The sequence below is a fragment of the Zingiber officinale genome, chromosome 10B (assembly GCF_018446385.1).
Source record: "Zingiber officinale cultivar Zhangliang chromosome 10B, Zo_v1.1, whole genome shotgun sequence".
NCBI lineage: Eukaryota > Viridiplantae > Streptophyta > Magnoliopsida > Zingiberales > Zingiberaceae > Zingiber > Zingiber officinale.
The window spans coordinates 27,561,939-27,579,192 of record NC_056005.1 but is presented as its reverse complement, the minus strand read 5'-3'; the positions used below and the strand labels follow the sequence as shown (position 1 = coordinate 27,579,192).

The following is a 17,254-nucleotide window of genomic DNA, read 5'->3' as shown; positions in this document are numbered from 1 at the left end:
CTCGCTGGATCAAATACTTTCTATAGAAGATGGAATTCCACCAATTATAATAACTAAATACGAACAAGATGAGTTGAGCTAGAACAAAGTCAACCGTTTGACACAATCAGGTTAGCAAACCTAACAAACTGCTTTATTTGAGACAATCAACAACCACTCAAGTAAATCAGAAATATGACAAACCTCTGCACTGCCTTTCCTGTAAAGGACTGAAAGCACTGCTTTAATCAAAGATCACTGTACTTAGAGCAAGATAAATTGGAACTAGATTAGATCAGGTTAGACAAAAGTTAAGTACATTATGATAGTTCAGACTTTTACCATTAGAGAAGATAATGGAAAGTTGATAATTTTTATGATTTCTTCGGGTCCAAATAGAAACTACAACAAGGGAAAAACAGAAAGGAAAAGAGATAATCTTGAGTTGCAGATGCAATTCCTTTATTCATCATCCTCTTCATCCTATTCATCATTCAACAATAATTTATTTATAGAGACATAATGTGGAAAATAGTTTCTTTTTATTATTATTAGATTTCAGACCTCTTCTTCATCATCATCCTCATCGTCATCATTCACCTCGGATTTTGACTTGTCGGATTCCTCGCCTTCTTCTTCTGCTTCATCTGCGGCAGCAGCACGACTTCCTCCTCCTCCACCAGACTATGAACTAGATAAAGGTGAATGATTAAGTGATTCGATACTGGAGTTGTTCTACAAAAAGTAGTGAGTTTGTGATTAGTACCTGGCCTTTGTTGTAGGCAACCATGGTTTTGGTTTAATCGGTTTTGAGCTTTGCTGCCTTGGCTACGTATGGAGCTTTCTCTTGCAAAGGAGAGATTGTTAAAGGTTGTTCAATTGAATTAGCAAATCATGTATTGCTATTGATTACTTCTTCTGTCAAAGATTTCCACTTGTCTCCTCCAGCTTTATCAACCTGTTTGGATCAAATTGATGCATTTATTATGGTGGTAAAAAATCAATTATGGAGTAGAAAGATCTGTAGGGGAAAGGACGAGGAAAACTAACCACTGCAACTGACTTGTTATTATGGTTCTTTTCCTTAAACATCTTCCGAAATTCTTCCCTGCCGAGCTAATCGAGTGAGCAACGACATACAAAGAAGGGTAAAGTAAATCGATAAATGGGATGCGGAGGCAAAATCGTAAATCATGAGCTAAGTTAGAGCTTGAAGTTAGCAGAGCTAAGTCAGTATATTCACCACCATACATCTCTAACATCAAATCACATTTTTAGTGCAACTGATGGTTAGTGTAGTTGGTTTTGCATTCATTGTGCTATTTCAAATATGTTATCTTTGCCCGTCTTACGTAAAAATATACGATTTGTGTAAATAGATTATAGTCATTGTGAGTATTGGAAAACAAAAATATAGCTAATATCTTCTCCATTATTATTTAGTAGAAGCGTGTTTCTACCATTAGATACTTAACTTACACTGAAAGATTCCTAAACTAATTTCTACAGCATCAAGCTCTAGATGAGGCAGACTTATCTGAAGAGGCATCATATTTACTATTGAAGTTATTGATACAGGCTTGAGATGAGCTTGGTTATGCTTCAGCTTTGCTTATTGTATTTCAGAAATAAATTATTTAATATTGTTTCAGAACTGCAATACATGCTTATTAAGGTTATAATTGCTCAAGCTTGGATCACGAGTTCTTTTCAAGCCTAAAGAAAATTCTATCTGTAAAAATAGTTTTAGCCATACTATTTCCTAAATATGCGTCTAGGTTTTCCATGGCAGCCATAGTTCGATAAAGCCGACCCTCTCCAAGATCAGCTAAATGGATAGTTTTGAGAGTATACACTTTACCGTTTCTAGCAGATCGATTACAATTTTGACTAGATCTAAGTAAATCCCTAAATGCGTGCAGCAGCACGACAATGCGGAAGGAACAAAAGGGAAAAAGAGGCTCACATGATTGGAGCGCTTCATGGGGCAAACATCGGAGCACTTGGAGAGGTTGGTGGTGAAGCGGAATCGGCGCTTAGGACACACACACACACACAAAAATCACATAAATCATGAGAAATCATAAACTTTACCTTGAGATTAGGGTTCTACGGCATAGGAGAGGAGGAGCGATCGATCAATGGGATGCGGAGGCGAAAGTGAAGAGGATCAGAAGAGAAGGCGAGGAGGGGTTTCGTAGATGGGTTCGACAGTGTGAAGAGATAAAGAAAGAAAAACACGGCGGCAAAAAAATTTGGGAAGAGGGAAAGAAAAAATGCGGCGGCAAAATATGGCGAACGGGAAAAACAGCGAAGGAAAAAAAACAACGACATTTAACAACACTTAATAGACAACAGTTTTCAAAAATCGTTGTCGTAATCCCTAAAAAATCACACATAGACAACAATTTTCAAAAGTTGTTGTAGTAGCCTTTAAAAACCGTTGCTGTAGTCCCAAAATAGATAATGATTTTTAAAAACGATTGTCGTAGGCCAAAATGACTACTAAAAGACAATAATTTTTGTTAAAACCATTGGTAAAAGGTAAAAAAAATAACGATTTGATATAAAACCGTTGTCATTTGAGTGTTGTTGAATGAGGATTTTCTTGTAGTGACCTTGTTGACAAGCATCACAAGTTGAATATTCAATAAATTTTAATTTAGGCAGACCTCTAACTAAATCATTTTGACTCATTTTTGAAATGAGTCTAGTATGAGTATGACCCAGTCTCCTGTGCCACAACTCGGTTTCCCCTTGTTGTGTCAATAGACACTCTTGTGAAGAGGTAGGTAGATCTATTGTATAAATGTTCTTTTTCCTAATTCCCTTAAGTGTGATTTCAGGATTATTAATATTATTAATTATGCATTCATTTTTTGAAAAGTGACTAAGTATCCTGAGTCACATATCTAGCTAATACTAAGTAGATTGAAACTAAATTGTTCAACTAATAACACTTTTCGAATATAAAAATCAAAATTTAATTGGATATTACCTATTCCGATTACCTTAAGGGTTCCGTTGTTGCCGAACGCAACCAACCCTAGGTTCTTGAGTTTCAGTTTAGTGAATTTCAGTCTGTCTCCAGTCATGTGCCTGGAGCATCCACTATCTAGCATCTATTGATCCAATTCTTTATGTTCCTACATAAAGTATTTGATTTGGGTCAATTTGATGGATTTAGAAGATAGTTTGATTGAAATTAACTTAATGTTCCATCTTACCCAGTGTAGATGATCAACCACGGTATTCCTATGGGTGTTTGTGAGATGGTTTATTAAGTTAATTAGTTTAAGTTAATTAATTAGATTTTAGTTAATTATAAAGTTAATTAAGTTATTAAATTGATTAATTAGAAATTATTAAGTTAATTTAGTTTATGAAGTTGATTAAGTTAATTTATTAGTTATGCTGAGTAGTTCATTTAATTAATTAGATTTTAGTTAATTATAAAGTTAATTAAGTTATTAAATTGATTAATTAGAAATTATTAAGTTAATTTATTTTAGTTTGTGAAGTTGATTAAGTTAATTTATTAGTTATGTTGATTAGTTAATTTAATTAATTAGATTTTAGTTAATTATAAAGTTAATTAAGTTATTAAATTGATTAATTATATATTATTGAGTTAATTTATTTTAGTTTATGAAGTTGATTAAGTTAATTTATTAGTTAATTTGATTAGCTAGTTTAATTAATTAGATTTTAGTTAATTATAAAGTTAATTAAGTTATTAAATTGATTAATTAGAAATTATTAAGTTAATTAATTAAATGGATTAATTATTTTATTAGATTAGACTAAGTTCAACTTAGATCCATCTCACCCGATTTTAAGTTTATCAATCAGGGAACCTTGAGTAGTTTTGTGAGATGGTTATCTTAATTTAGATTATTTCTAAGGATTAATTTACATTTGAGTTAAACTTAGATTTTCCAATTGGTTAATTAAATATACATTTCGAAGATTGGCTCCTAGACCGTGGCGAGGCACAAGGCCTTCTTGGATATGAGATCATCCACCACTTCTAAACAGAGCCTTTCAAAGAAAATATATATTTAATTTCCCTTTTGAAACCCATAAGTTTAACTAAACAAGTGTAAATTACGCTTAGGTCCTTAATCTATCCTAATCTAAACATGCATATTGTAAGGAAAGGAAAATCAACAGGCATCAAGTAATTTTATCTATTTATTAAGATAGTTTTTCTATTGGTCATCCCTGGATCATAGCCTCGATATGGTAATGTACTTGATCCTTGGGGACCTAATATTGATCAAGTCCAACTTGATTGACCAAGTTGGACTTAGGTACCCATGCTTGGACTATCTTTCTATTTAGTCTGTTAACAAGCGATAAATAAGACCGATATTTCTTTTTAGCTTTAAATCATAGTCCGGATCGATTGTATACGACTTTCTGTTTTCCAAGAATCAAGTCAAGATTCTTGAAACCCAGTGTAAACCGTTCCAATGTAGTTTTCAAATCCTTGACTTGAATTTTCATGCAGGAATTCTCTTCCTCAAGTTTTTGGACTTAAGTTGAGGTTCCAGTCTGAACAGGGTCAGCCAAGGATTCGATATTAGTCACTTCTTTAAGGGATGTTACTTCCTTTAGAAACGACTTGATCCGAACATTAGACTTAGCTAGTTTACGCATTAAGTAATTTATTAAATTATACAAACGAAATGTACTTACACCCTTCAGAAACGGATACGGATTCGTGGCTTCTCTCGGACTCAACTTTCGATTCGTCCTCGCTTACGGATTCGTTAATTTGGTCCTGGGTCGTCATTGCGAGGAAACTTATCTGTTCGAGTTCTTCACCGTGGGACTCTTCCGAAGAAGACTAGTCCCAAGTCGCTTTAAGGGCCTTCTTCCTTCTTGGTTTCTTTGCATCTTTCTGGTTCGGGCAGTTGGACTTGATGTGTCCATTTTAGTTGCATCCGTAGCATGTCACTTCGAACTTCACCTTTGGTTGGGCTTCCTTGGACTGGATTACCTTTTTGGCATCCTTCCTGTTGAAGCCCCTCTTCTTTCTGTAGAGTTTCCTTACCAGGTTGACAAGTTCGGTCGTAAGATCATCGTCGTCGTCCGAATCTGGTTCTTCTTCTGATTTCGGTTCGGTTATGCGCTTTGTTTTAGCTTCCCGAGTTCTGCTTGTACCTGCAACCAAAGCTATACCCTTCTCGGCCGGACGTGAGTTAATATGTTCATGTAATTCAAATTCTGCAAATAACTCATCTAACTTGATTGAAGAGAGATCCTTAGAAACCTTGTACGCATCAACCATGGATGCCCATAAGGTACTCCTCGGAAAGGCATTTAAGGCATACCTCAATATGTCGCGATTCTCCACCCTTTGGCCGATTGCGTGGAGTCCGTTCAATAGGTCTTGTATGCGGGCATGTAGTTGGCTTGCCGTTTCATTTTCCTGCAATTTAATGTTATATAGTTTATTTAAAATAAGGTCTTTCTTGCTTACCTTTGTGTCTGATGTACCCTCGTGTAGTTCAATCAGCTTTTGCCAGAGCTCCTTTGCACTTGAGAAAGGTCCTACTCTGTTGAGTTCCTCCTTTGTCAGGCCACACTGGAGGGTGCAGGTCGCCTTGGCATTTTCTTCTACCTTCTTGATTAGGGTTGCATCCCAGTTCTCGCAAGGTATCAGTTTGTCGTCGTCGTCAATTGGAAGTTCGAGTTCGGTTTTGATGATCATCCAAACTTCAAAATGAGTCTGGAGATATGCCTCCATCCGGCCCTTCAAGTAACCGAAGTCGTCTCCGGTGAAGAGCAGTGGGCGAGCGGTGCTATAACCTTCTTGGAGAGCCATTAAAGATCTAGCACGAAAGGACGAAAAAGAAACGTGTCCTAGGACTTGATCTTGGATTAGTAGTACGGTTAAAAGAAGAATATTAAGCGATCTCGAGTGGTGTTGCACCAACTTCGAGAAAAAAACTGATTACGAAAAAAAACTAGATCGGAAGACGGCAAGAATACCGATTCCTGATCGACTCCGAAAAACTTAGAAAAATACCACGAAAAAGTGCTTGATTGGTGGTTGCACCAAATCGAAGCTACCCCATTCTGATACTACTTGTTGGATTGAGAAGTGCTAGAGGGGGGTGAATAGCACTCGTGGCTTTCACTTTTCGTATACGGAAAATGTTCGAGTAATGCAGCGGAATAAAATAGAAAACAATCGCGAACACAAGTTATTTACTTGGTTCAGAGCCTAGGATGACTCCTACTCTAAGGCCTATGCTCGTTGAGCGTTTACGTTGGACAGCAACTATAATAGCGTTCAAGTGTTTACAAATGAAGTACAATCGACAGTACTAAAATATACCAACGACAAACAAGAAATAGCAGTCTTGAAGCTCCAAGTCGTCGGCGTCAGGTTGATGCTTTCTCGGAACACTCTTTGATCAGCAACATGAAGAAGATCACTTGGAATTGTTGTATCTCTAGCTGCTGGTCGAAGAAGCCTTAAATAGGCTGTTGAGGGCGCCTCCAAGTCCTCATGGAGGTGCCTCAAACCAAAATCTTATCCCTGGTTTTGCGCTGTCGATAAGCCTTTGCAGCCTGCTGTTTATCCGCCTAAGGGTGCCTTCATCATCCACTGAAGGCGCCTTCAACCAGCAGTCCAGGACACCTCTAAACTCCATGGAGGCGCTTCCAGCTCCTCTGCGCAGCCAGCTTCTGTCTTGCACCCGAGGCGCCTCCAAGCTCCATGGAGGGTGCCTCGGGTACTGTTCATCCGAGGCAAAAGTGTCTCTTTCATCCTTGCAAGATGTGTTAGTCCACAAAACAACCACATACCCTGTAAGACAAAGTTAGCACACATATAAATATATGAATATGAAAGTTTGACAGTCACGGACTGTCCGGTTCTGACTTTGGATTTTTGACCGAAAAACCCTAAGTCGAACCGATGCCTACTGTTCCCTCTACGGGGAACGCGTTCTCACCTACTCCACTCAGCAGAGCATACCTAATGTCAGTCCGATCCTCTAGACCGACTGGACTTTCTGTCTAGGGTTGTCACCCCCTAGGACCTAGGGTTACCATCCCCTAGGGTTTTCCTCCACCTAGGGTTACCTCCCCCTAGGACCTATGGTTACCCCCCCCCCCCCTTAGGATTTTCACCACCTAGGGTTACCATCCCCTAGGACCTAAGGTTGCCACCTTTTAGGGTTTTCCTCTACCTAGGATTACCACCCCCTAGGACCTAGGGTTGCCACCCCTTAGGGTTTTCCACCTGCCTAATCGCGGTTAGGACTTTCCTGAGAAACCTCATTCACACATGTTAGATAACAAATGATCTTAACTTTGAATCCTTTGCCATTATCAAAATTTGGGTTCAATCGTCGGATGCTTCCCGCACCAACAGATGGCACGGCGAGATCGGGAGATGGGAGAGGGTGGCGTCGGGTGGAGATGGTAAAGGGAGAGGGAATCAGGAGAAGAAGGCATCAATGCACATTTTATACTAGGTTAATTAATCAACTTAGGTTAAATCAATTAAACGCTCAGTTAATTCCTCAATCAACTCCCACTTAATTGATTTTCTAAACAAGTTTTCTCTAATCCCAATAAGCCTACCCTTTAAAATATGTCATACGGACCTCATTTAAATCCCAAAAAATTTCTAAAAATTCTCAAAACATCTAATAAGATTATTTATCCAATAATACTTATTATTTAAGTATCGTATTTTACAGTTGGACCATCAGCGAGCTAGCGGCTGGGTTGACTGAAAGAAGACTTTTCAACAGTTGTTAGCCATGGAATCATCTTAAAAGAGATGTTCCATCGTTATATATTTGTTGTATCTATGGGTCCCATCACCATATATGTATTGTGTCTGTGTAATTATACCCCCACTGTTCGTGCAATCATGCCCTAGAAGTTTCGACGAGGAGGCCATGGACACTCACTTTGAGGAGCTATGCATGGATATTGTTGAGGTGCGTGTAGAGGTTGCCACCATTAGGCACCGACAGATATGTAGATGAGCATTGACTCTCTAATGGATCTAGTGAGATCTTGGACATCGGGCCATTCTTCTCAGCCTCCCCCTCCAGCGAGTGATATCCCACCTGTTATAGATGTTCCCATGAGTACTGCTACTGTTGATCCTGCTGAGGACAACATGGTTGATTTTATGTCTTTTATGACATATAGTTCTCACTTCTTGTATGGATATGTTTGTTTGACTTGTATTTTATGATGTGAATTTTAGATACTATTTTATGTGATATATATGATATGTCACTTTTATGGATTTATGTTTGTAACGGCTGTATATTTAGTCATGTTATCATAGTGTTTGTTTGCATGATACATAGGGGTGTACCCTATCATTCTTTGATTTATGCAGAGTGCTCCTATCTTATTCTGTATCTACTTCTATATTTTGATTGCATGTTCTTAGGGGGAGTGCTCTTACTTTATTGTATATCATGATTGATTAATTCACATATTGAGGGGGAGTTCTTGTAACTTTTTTTTATATTTGGCAAGGGGGATATATAAGTTTAAGTTTATGCTTATTTGAGATGAAGTTCATGCTCGCTTGATAATTTGATAATAACATGATGATTTGCTAATTTTTATATTGTTGTTTATCATTTTGTTATTATTATGATAAGTTGAAAATTAGTCTAAACTTAAATAGATTGTCAAACATCAAAAGTAGAAGATTGTTAGTGCAATCATGCCCTGGAAGTTTTAATATGTTGATAATTATTTAAGTTTAGGTTAATATGTTAGATCTAACATGAGTTGCGAGTTTGCAGGAGAAGCCCTTGCAGGTCGGAAGACCAGATACAAGGAAAGAGAAGTCTAAGGAGGTCGAGGACCAGATTCTTGGCAAGAAAAGACCTTATAAGGAGGAAGATCGGATACAAGGCGAGAGAAGTCCAAGGAGATCGAGGACCGATTCTTGGCAAGAAAAGCCCTTACAGGTCGAAAGACCTAATGTAAGGTAAGAGAAGTCGAAGGAGGTCAAGGATTGGATTATTGGCATGAAGATCCAGAGATGAGGAAGCTTCAGGCACAAAGTGTAGGGAACAGGAGGTTCATCTGACATAGGTACTCGAGATGATTTGGATTTACGTATAAATTGAATTGTGAGTTGAAATATGTATCAATCAATTAATTGATATATTGGGAAGCCAGCAATCAATTGGTTAATCGATTGAAAGTACCTTTGTGAGAATAGAGCACTCCTGGATCGATCAACTAATCGATTAGGGGTAACCAATCGATCAACAGATCAATTGACTAGGCTTTTACGTGAAAGCATAGTGCGCTCCTAGATCGATCAACTAATCAATTGGGGGTAACCAATCGATCAGTCGATCGATTGACCAGAGGTTTATGCAAAAACATAGTGTGCTCTTGGATCAATTAGCCGATCGATTGTAGAGCCTTATTTGCGAAAAGAAACAGAAGCTCTAATCGATTAGTGGATCGATTGATGAGTTCAATCAATTAAGGCTTTAGCCCAATCGATTGGGATTCAAATGAAATAATCTACACTATTGATCTAGAGTTGGTGGCGCTCAACAAATAATTTAGAATTGATTGGAGATTTACCCCAATCGATTCACAGCGACATCTCCATGAGAAACAGCTATATTTTGAAGACGTTTAAAAAAGGGCTTCTAAATGAAAAAATGATCATCTCTCTTGCAAACATTGTTCTATTGCTCTTAAGTGCTCAAGATCAACTCAAGCTCTCCTCCTTGCTAGATTTTCAAGCTACTCAAAGAAGAAGCTATTTCAAAGTTTGTATTTGTCTCTTCTTCTTCCTTGTTGTGAGCTACTTTGAGAGAGAGAGAGTTCTTAATTGAAAACACATGTTTCGTCATGCCTTCTTCATCCTTACTTTCATCCTTCTTCATCCTTGCTTTCAAATCTCCTCATCAGTGCCTCCGACGATTTTTAGAGATTTCTTAATTCTCCTTATCGTAAGTTCCCTTCACTTTGCATGTTTCGTCCCCTTCCCTTGCTCTTATCACCTCCTTCTCCATCTATCCTTTTGTTTCTTCTTTGTCAAACATTCGTATACGTAGCCATGAACATTCCCACCCTCTGTTATACTTCTACAATGTCATGCATCAATTGGGGAGGGGGGGTGGGGGTGGACTTGGATCGGATTAGATTAACTTTTGAGATCTCTATTGATCATTGAATAATAATCACGAACGCCCTCGACCGACCTCATCTTCCACCGGCTGGCTGTGTTGCCTTTTTTAAGGACTTACTTTTGGGTGGTCTCCAATTTCTTGTCCCTCACTTTTTATGGATGTCTCCTAATATTTTCATATTCCTCTTCAACAGTTGTCCCCCAACTTCTTCCGATTGTTGGGTTGCAATGGTTGCAAATAAAATTTCACATTGAAAACACATGGAAAGGATCATGGACTTATAAGGGAAAGATATCTCCATTGGTATGAGGCCTTTTGAGTAGAGCCCAAAAATAAAATAATAAGGGATTAGGCTCAAAGTAGACAATATCATACAATTATAGAAATATCTTAATTCTTTTGGTTATAATAATTTGTATTAAAGCTCATACTGCCAGAAGGACTAACCTCTAACTATGTACAAAATTCATGGTCTAATCGAGCCATGTGAGTGGAATATTGACCTCTAACGAAGGAAGTAGGGACTCTCATATCTGGATCAAGATGACCAAACACATATAGAAAAGTCCTAGTTGTGACTAGGCAATGAAGACCTAGTAAGTCGGTTGGACTGAGGGGCAAGGAAGTCCTAGAAAGTTAGGTGGACTGAGGGGCAAGGAAATCTTAATAGATCGGTTGGACCGAGGGGCAGGAAAGTCCTGATGAGTCAAGGATCAGATGATATCAAGTGGATAGGCTTGAGGGGGTGGTCCTTCGTTTGAGGGGAGATTGTTGGGTTGCAATGATTGCGAACAAAGTCCCACATTGAAAACACATGGAAAGGATCATAAACTTATAAGGGAAAGATATCTTCATTGGCATGAAGCCTTTTGGTAGAGCCCAAAAATAAAACCATGAGTGATTAGGTTAAAAGTGGATAATATCATACTATTGTGAAGATATCTTAATTTTTTTTTGTCCTAACATCGAAAACTCTACAAAGTAGTTAGTGTCTTCCACTTGTACAACATCCCTCTCATGCCCCTAGTCTTTCATTATATCTTCTACCTTAAGAAGATGGGCGCGGGGGTCTTTTTCATCCAAACCCGACTAAAGTACAATTTTTTTGATAAAATGCTGAGCTCCAATAAAGGTTGGAAGTGTTGGAGAAGCCCGACGCAGATATGTGCATTTGACATATTTCAAAAACATTCATATAATCAATCATAATTTATTACAACACACGCATCGACACATGCAATATACAACACGTATGGACATAACAGTGAATTAAAATTTTACGAAAACTAAATTAAATTGTTTAATCTAGCTATATCTGACGGATTACATGAAGTGGAAAGGACATCAACTAGCAAACTCAACGGAGTTTGCCTCTACTCGTATCCATGTCAAGTTATCATCGAGACGGCTTCACAAGGCCATAAGTCGTTCATCTCCGATTGATACTAGCTAAGCATGAGATGATGTGATCCGAGAGAAGGATCAGAAGGGGATGATCAACCAAAGAGGTTGTTGTCCGGCACTTAGAAGGTGTTGTCCAACATCGTTTCATCACTGTCCAGAGGTTGTATGATCGTTCCCAACAAGGTATAAGGTGCCTAGATGTGTTGGAATTCTAGTAGCAATGTTTGCTCACCAAAAACGAGTGAACGAAAGCCGAGAAGGGGCTAGATGCGAGCGAACAAAATCTTTCCACAAGTTCTAGCAGTTGGGCAGGGAATCTGTTGATTGGAGTTACTGTTACAGCAACCTCCTATCGGTCTGCGTGTCCTGCTAGCCAGCGAGATGGCTAGCCGACCGTCTTGGGCACCGGCATAAGGAGGAGCACCTCCTTTGGTGGTCGACGACTAGAGAGAAAGAGAAGGAGGGGAGAGGAGAGGGTTTTGGAAACTATTTCTAAAACCTAAAACTAATTCTATTTTCCGCTTCTATATTAATTTCTCTCATATCTATATGTATATAAAGATTCCTCTGAGGATTTGATGAGAATGCTCAAATCCAACTCATTAAGCCTTAATCAAAGTTTAGTTCATTAAGCTCTTGGTTTGGTTCAAAACCAAAACACTTGGTTCATGAAATAAACCAATTTGGTTCATGAATTAAACCAATTTGGTTCATGACTAAACCAAGAATGATCTAACTCGTCTAAAAGAGATGTGGTTCATTCACACTTCCATTTTGATAATATATTTTTTCATATTTGACTTTTATTTGGTCCAACTAAACTTTATCTCTCTCCAACTGAATCTAGTTCTCAAAGTCATTTTAAGCCCTTCGGATAAACTCGCAATGCATGTGACCTTATAAGTGTTGAAGCCCCAAGGAGTTTTGATGTGATCAAATAAGTTAAGTTAGGTCCTGTTTTGTCTAACCCTTGTGTCTAAGCATGCAGGAGCTTAGGAACACAGGAAGTCGAGCGGAAGACGCGGCTAATGAGAAGGACAGCACGGGGAGAGAGCCAACGGGCTCGGTGCGTCCGAGGGACGAGGTGACCGCGGAAGAGTACACCGGTGGACAAAAAGAACATACGCAACGTTCGAGGGACGAGAAACAGGGAAGGAAGGCTGCTCAAGGAGAAGGCCGGAACTTGGGTTTGGGTGAGCCCTATTCCGGATGGTCGAGATCATCCAAGCTAGCGGAGCTGGAACAAGAAGACCCGGGGCTGGAAAAAATCAACGGGGTTGACTTTTCCCTCCGGGGCGATCGGAGCTGACCGAGGCGCCCAGAATGTACCAGGGCGCCCGGAAGTGGATTTTGACCAGATCGAGGTTTGACTCAATCTGAGCATTGGAGGATAAAGTTTTATCCCCCCCAGGGCGCCTAGAATCTTTCGGTGTGCCACGAATAGTGTTATAAATATAGCATTGATTTACACAGTTTATGCACTCAACTTGTAATCCAGTGCTTTCAATTCTGTTCTTTCTTTTTGTGCTGTCAACATTGTAAGAGGCTACTCCGCCCAGAGGAGATCATCAGATAGTGCGTCATCCTTTCCTTGGATTAGCAATCCTCTGATTGCAAACCAAGTAAACTCTCTGTGTCTGATTTCTTTAATTAGTCTCTTCTTTTTATTATTACAAGTGTTTGTTAATTAGTTGAAAATCCGAGAAAGGTTAGATTTATTTTTGTAGGGCAATTCACCCCTCCCCTCTTACCGGCTTCCAAAGGGACCAACAAGTGGTATCAGAGCAAGGCGCTTCAGGAGGACTAACCGTCGATCGAAGCAACGAGATGGCCGGACCAAGCATTGTTCCACCAAAATTCAAGGGGAACTTCGCACACTGGAAGCGTCGTATGGAGGTATTCCTGAAAACTGATTTCGAAATTTGGTTAATTATAAAGTATGACTTTGTAACTCCGACGAATCAGAATGGAGAAGAAAAAGAAGAGAGCCAGTGGACAAAGAAGGAGCGGAATGATTCCGTAGCGAACAACCGTGCGGAATATCACCTGCTAAGAGTGTTGCCGCCTCAAGAAGTCAACCGCATCAGAAGCTACTCATCGGCAAAAGAACTCTGGGAGAAGTTCTTGGAGCTCCACGAAGGAACATCCGAAGCCAAGTTAGCAAGAAGAGACATCCTCCGGAACAGACTGACGAACATCCGTCTGGAAAAAGGTGAGAAGGTAGCCGATCTACACGCGAAGGTAAAGGAATTGATTACTAGTCTCGAGAACCTCGGTGAAATGGTAACAAACCGGGACACCATACGCTACGCACTCAATGCGTTTCCTAGAACTCCAGAATGGACATCAATCGTTGATGCCTACTATATTTCAAAAGACCTGGAGGTAAGTACTTTAGAAGAATTGTTCTCTACTCTTGAATTACATGAAACCAGGTGTGCAGGGACAACAAAGGAATCAAGCCAGATGATCGCACTAAACGCAACCAAGAAGGATGAACTCGAGTCAGATTCAGAAGAGGATCAGGAAGCATATATGGTAAGAAATTTTAAAAAGTTCTTGAGATCTAATAAATTTAAAGAAATGCAGAATAAAAAGAACCCAAGAAATAGAAGAAGGATGCGTTGCTACCAGTGTCAAAAGGAATGACACTTAAAAGAAGACTGTCCAGAACTAAAGAAGGACAAAGTCAAGATACCCAAGAAGCACAAGAATCTAAAAGCAACTTGGGACGATAGTTCATCATTTGAGTCCGAGATTCAAGAATATGCCGGGATAGCACTGATGGCAAGCTATGAAGGGCAAAGTACATCAGAATCCAGCATCGATGAAGGGGGAGGGGCGTCAGATGAATGCAGCGAAGCAGGGGGAGAGTCAAGCTTCAAGTCTGATATGGTAAGTGAGGTATGTCTCTTACCTCCTGATCAGCTTTATTTCGGTATTAAGGCTATGACTAAGTCTATGTACAAATTAAAAGGTAAAAATACTGAATTAAAAAATGAAAACTTAGAAATAAAAAGAACTTTAGCAAAAACTACAAGAAAATTGAGATTCTACAATACTTAAACAACAACGCTTTTTGTAAAAAGCGTTGTCTATTTTTTTTTAACAATGCTTTTAGTGAAAAGCGTTGTCTATTTCATTATTTTCTTATTAATAGACAACACTTTTCTAAAAACCGTTGTCTATTAGTGATTTTTACGGGCTAAAGACAACGCTTCGTAAAAAGCGTTGTCTATTAGACTTTTTTTAGTGTCTACGACAACGTTTTTTAAAAAGTGTTGTATTTTTTTAAGTTCTCATCTAAATCTTGATTAATACAAACCGTTGGATCTAAGTAAGGAGTAGAAAACCCGAACCCTTCTCCCAACTCCTATCTTCTGATCGTTTTTGATCCCGAACCCTTCTCCCAACTCCTCTTCTCACGCGGCCTTCTCCATCCAACTCCTCTCCGGCAAACCCCTCTTTGGTGAACCCCTCTCTGGCGAAACCCTCTCCGCGAACCACTCCTCCAAACTCCTCTCCGTCAAGACCACACCTTCGTCAAGTGGCAGATCCCGGTGCTGAGGCGATCGACCACGACAGATCGACCCATCTCTTCGCCTCGTTCGCCCCTGACGTTGAGGCGGTGACTGGTATAAGGAGGACAAGATGAGCGTGAGTCCAGTGCCGGCCTCGGACACCCATGGCAACCTGGACCACCATATGCTTCGACAGCTTGAACAGGATCATGGCTCCCAGCATATCCTGAAACCCTAATCCTCGAAGGAGACTAGGAGATCTGGCGCGGTAGCATCGTATCGGAGGCGTCTCTCTGCTCCGCTCCCTCCTCGGTCTCGCGAGATTCTTCGCTTCTCAGTTTGTGCTTTGCCACAATAGAGGGCTGCAGTTGTACGCTTCTATTTCTCATCCTTTTTTCTTCTCGTTGTTGGTTTCTTTGAAGGGTTTTGGTGTGTATTTTGTAGAGATGGAGGTTCTCTGTCGAACCCAGAGCAGCAAAGCTGCTTTATGCTCCGTAGTGCTGTTGTTCGTCGCCGAGGCTGCTTTGGTCGCAGAAAAGACTCTCCTTTTGCTTCTACTGGCGGTAAAAAAAAAGGGGGCTTTTCTTCAGCTTGATGCCCTCCATCCAATTTCCTTTGTTATTAATTTCATTGTGACTGCTACAAGTAGAGAATTTGAAGATATTCTTTTGTCATGGAGTGACTCTTTGTCGTTTCGGATCTTGCTGCAAGGGTGTTCTTGAGTTTTTCCCCTTTCTTATCTGCTTCATTGTTATATCTATACTTTTGTTCACTTTTAAATTTGGGTTTTCACCATAAATGGATATCAAACTCCATTGCAACTGCATTTGCAGTTCTTGACAAAGTAGAGCTGTGTTTGAACTATTGCTGATTGCTTATCTTGAGTCTCTAGCTGCACTGTTTTAATTTGGATTTCCTTTGTTATTAAGTCGTTCTTTGTTGGACTATGGGGTGGGTTAGTGTCGCTTGTTAATGAATAATCTGATTATTTATTTATCCGATGTGACATTAGCTTGTTAATGAATAACTTGATCACATGGTATGAATTAGTACTTTCATATTACCGAGTATGACAAGTCTGACAAATTTGTTTTTCTTCTAATTATTTTCATATTTATCCTGGCTGATAAACTATGTTTATCTTACATGATTCTAAAGCGTGCAAATTGCATTACATGATTCTATGTTCATCTTGCTGTTTCTTCATCTAAAAACTAAGTTTTAATTTTTGTAGGCAAGCTTTCTTCAGGCTGCTGTTGATTACAAAAAGAAACTTGGCTTCAAGGGTAATGTTTGCTCTTTCAATCTATATAATTAATGCCATTCAAATTACTGAAAATTATGGAACAAATCAGAAACTTTCACTTCCTTAGTGTTTTGATTCCTAATGGAAACATTTCTTTTTCTTTGGCTATTATCAGAAATTAAGAACTAAATATCAACTTTATTGTTTGCATGCTTCTGGACGGTAGATATTTTGATTGCTTTGATTGATCCATTTGCCCGGGCATATCTGACACTTAAGTTGAGAATTGTTGCAATAATTTTGTCATCTCTCAGGAAATCTGCTTTTGGAACCCAGGCCGCAAGAACCTACAAAACACCAGTATGTATTGCTATCGTATCTGATTATGTTCATTGATTGTGCATGTTTTAATCTGAACTTCTCTATATCAAATATGACTGGGATGCTGCAACAACCTTTGCTTTCCTTCAAAAATATGGCCTTCGCAGTAGTTACTTCCTCTCCTCTTTAATTCACGAGCATTGTAGTTTTTTCTGAAAGTCGATTACAAGATATGTTTATTTTCTTGAGAAGGATTATTGCTCATAATTTTCATATTTACCATCTCTCAAAATACTAGATTTAGAAGAAATAATATAACAAGTATCTTCTATATTATTTTGAAGGAGAAAAAGCTATACATGATTTTATTTTCCAAGGTCTGAAATACAGACCAAGGAGTCTATTGTCAACCGAAATAATATAGGCATGCCAATATACAATGTGAGAGGCATAAAGGAGGAGTAATTCGAGGAAAGGAAGAAGATAATGAGTTCACATCGTTAAGACATTAGCTTTTGCTGTCCAATGTTTGTTTAGTGTTTTTTTTTCCCTATGAAAATAATATTTGGAATTTCTTGCAGTTTATCATTGTGAGTTAATAACTATATTTATAAGTTTTTAAATAA

At 38.9% G+C, this 17,254-nt stretch overlaps 1 long non-coding RNA gene and 1 pseudogene across 1 annotated transcript; one reads left to right on the top strand and one right to left on the bottom strand.

Moving 5' to 3' along the window:
• Positions 1-441: 441 nt before the first annotated feature.
• On the bottom strand, positions 442-1,963 carry LOC122029040 (annotated as a pseudogene).
• Positions 1,964-16,083: 14,120 nt separating this feature from the next.
• On the top strand, positions 16,084-16,672 carry LOC122030423. The gene is made up of 3 exons (XR_006125420.1): positions 16,084-16,100; positions 16,296-16,347; positions 16,622-16,672. It is a non-coding gene; the product is annotated as an uncharacterized LOC122030423 (long non-coding RNA).
• Positions 16,673-17,254: the final 582 nt, after the last annotated feature.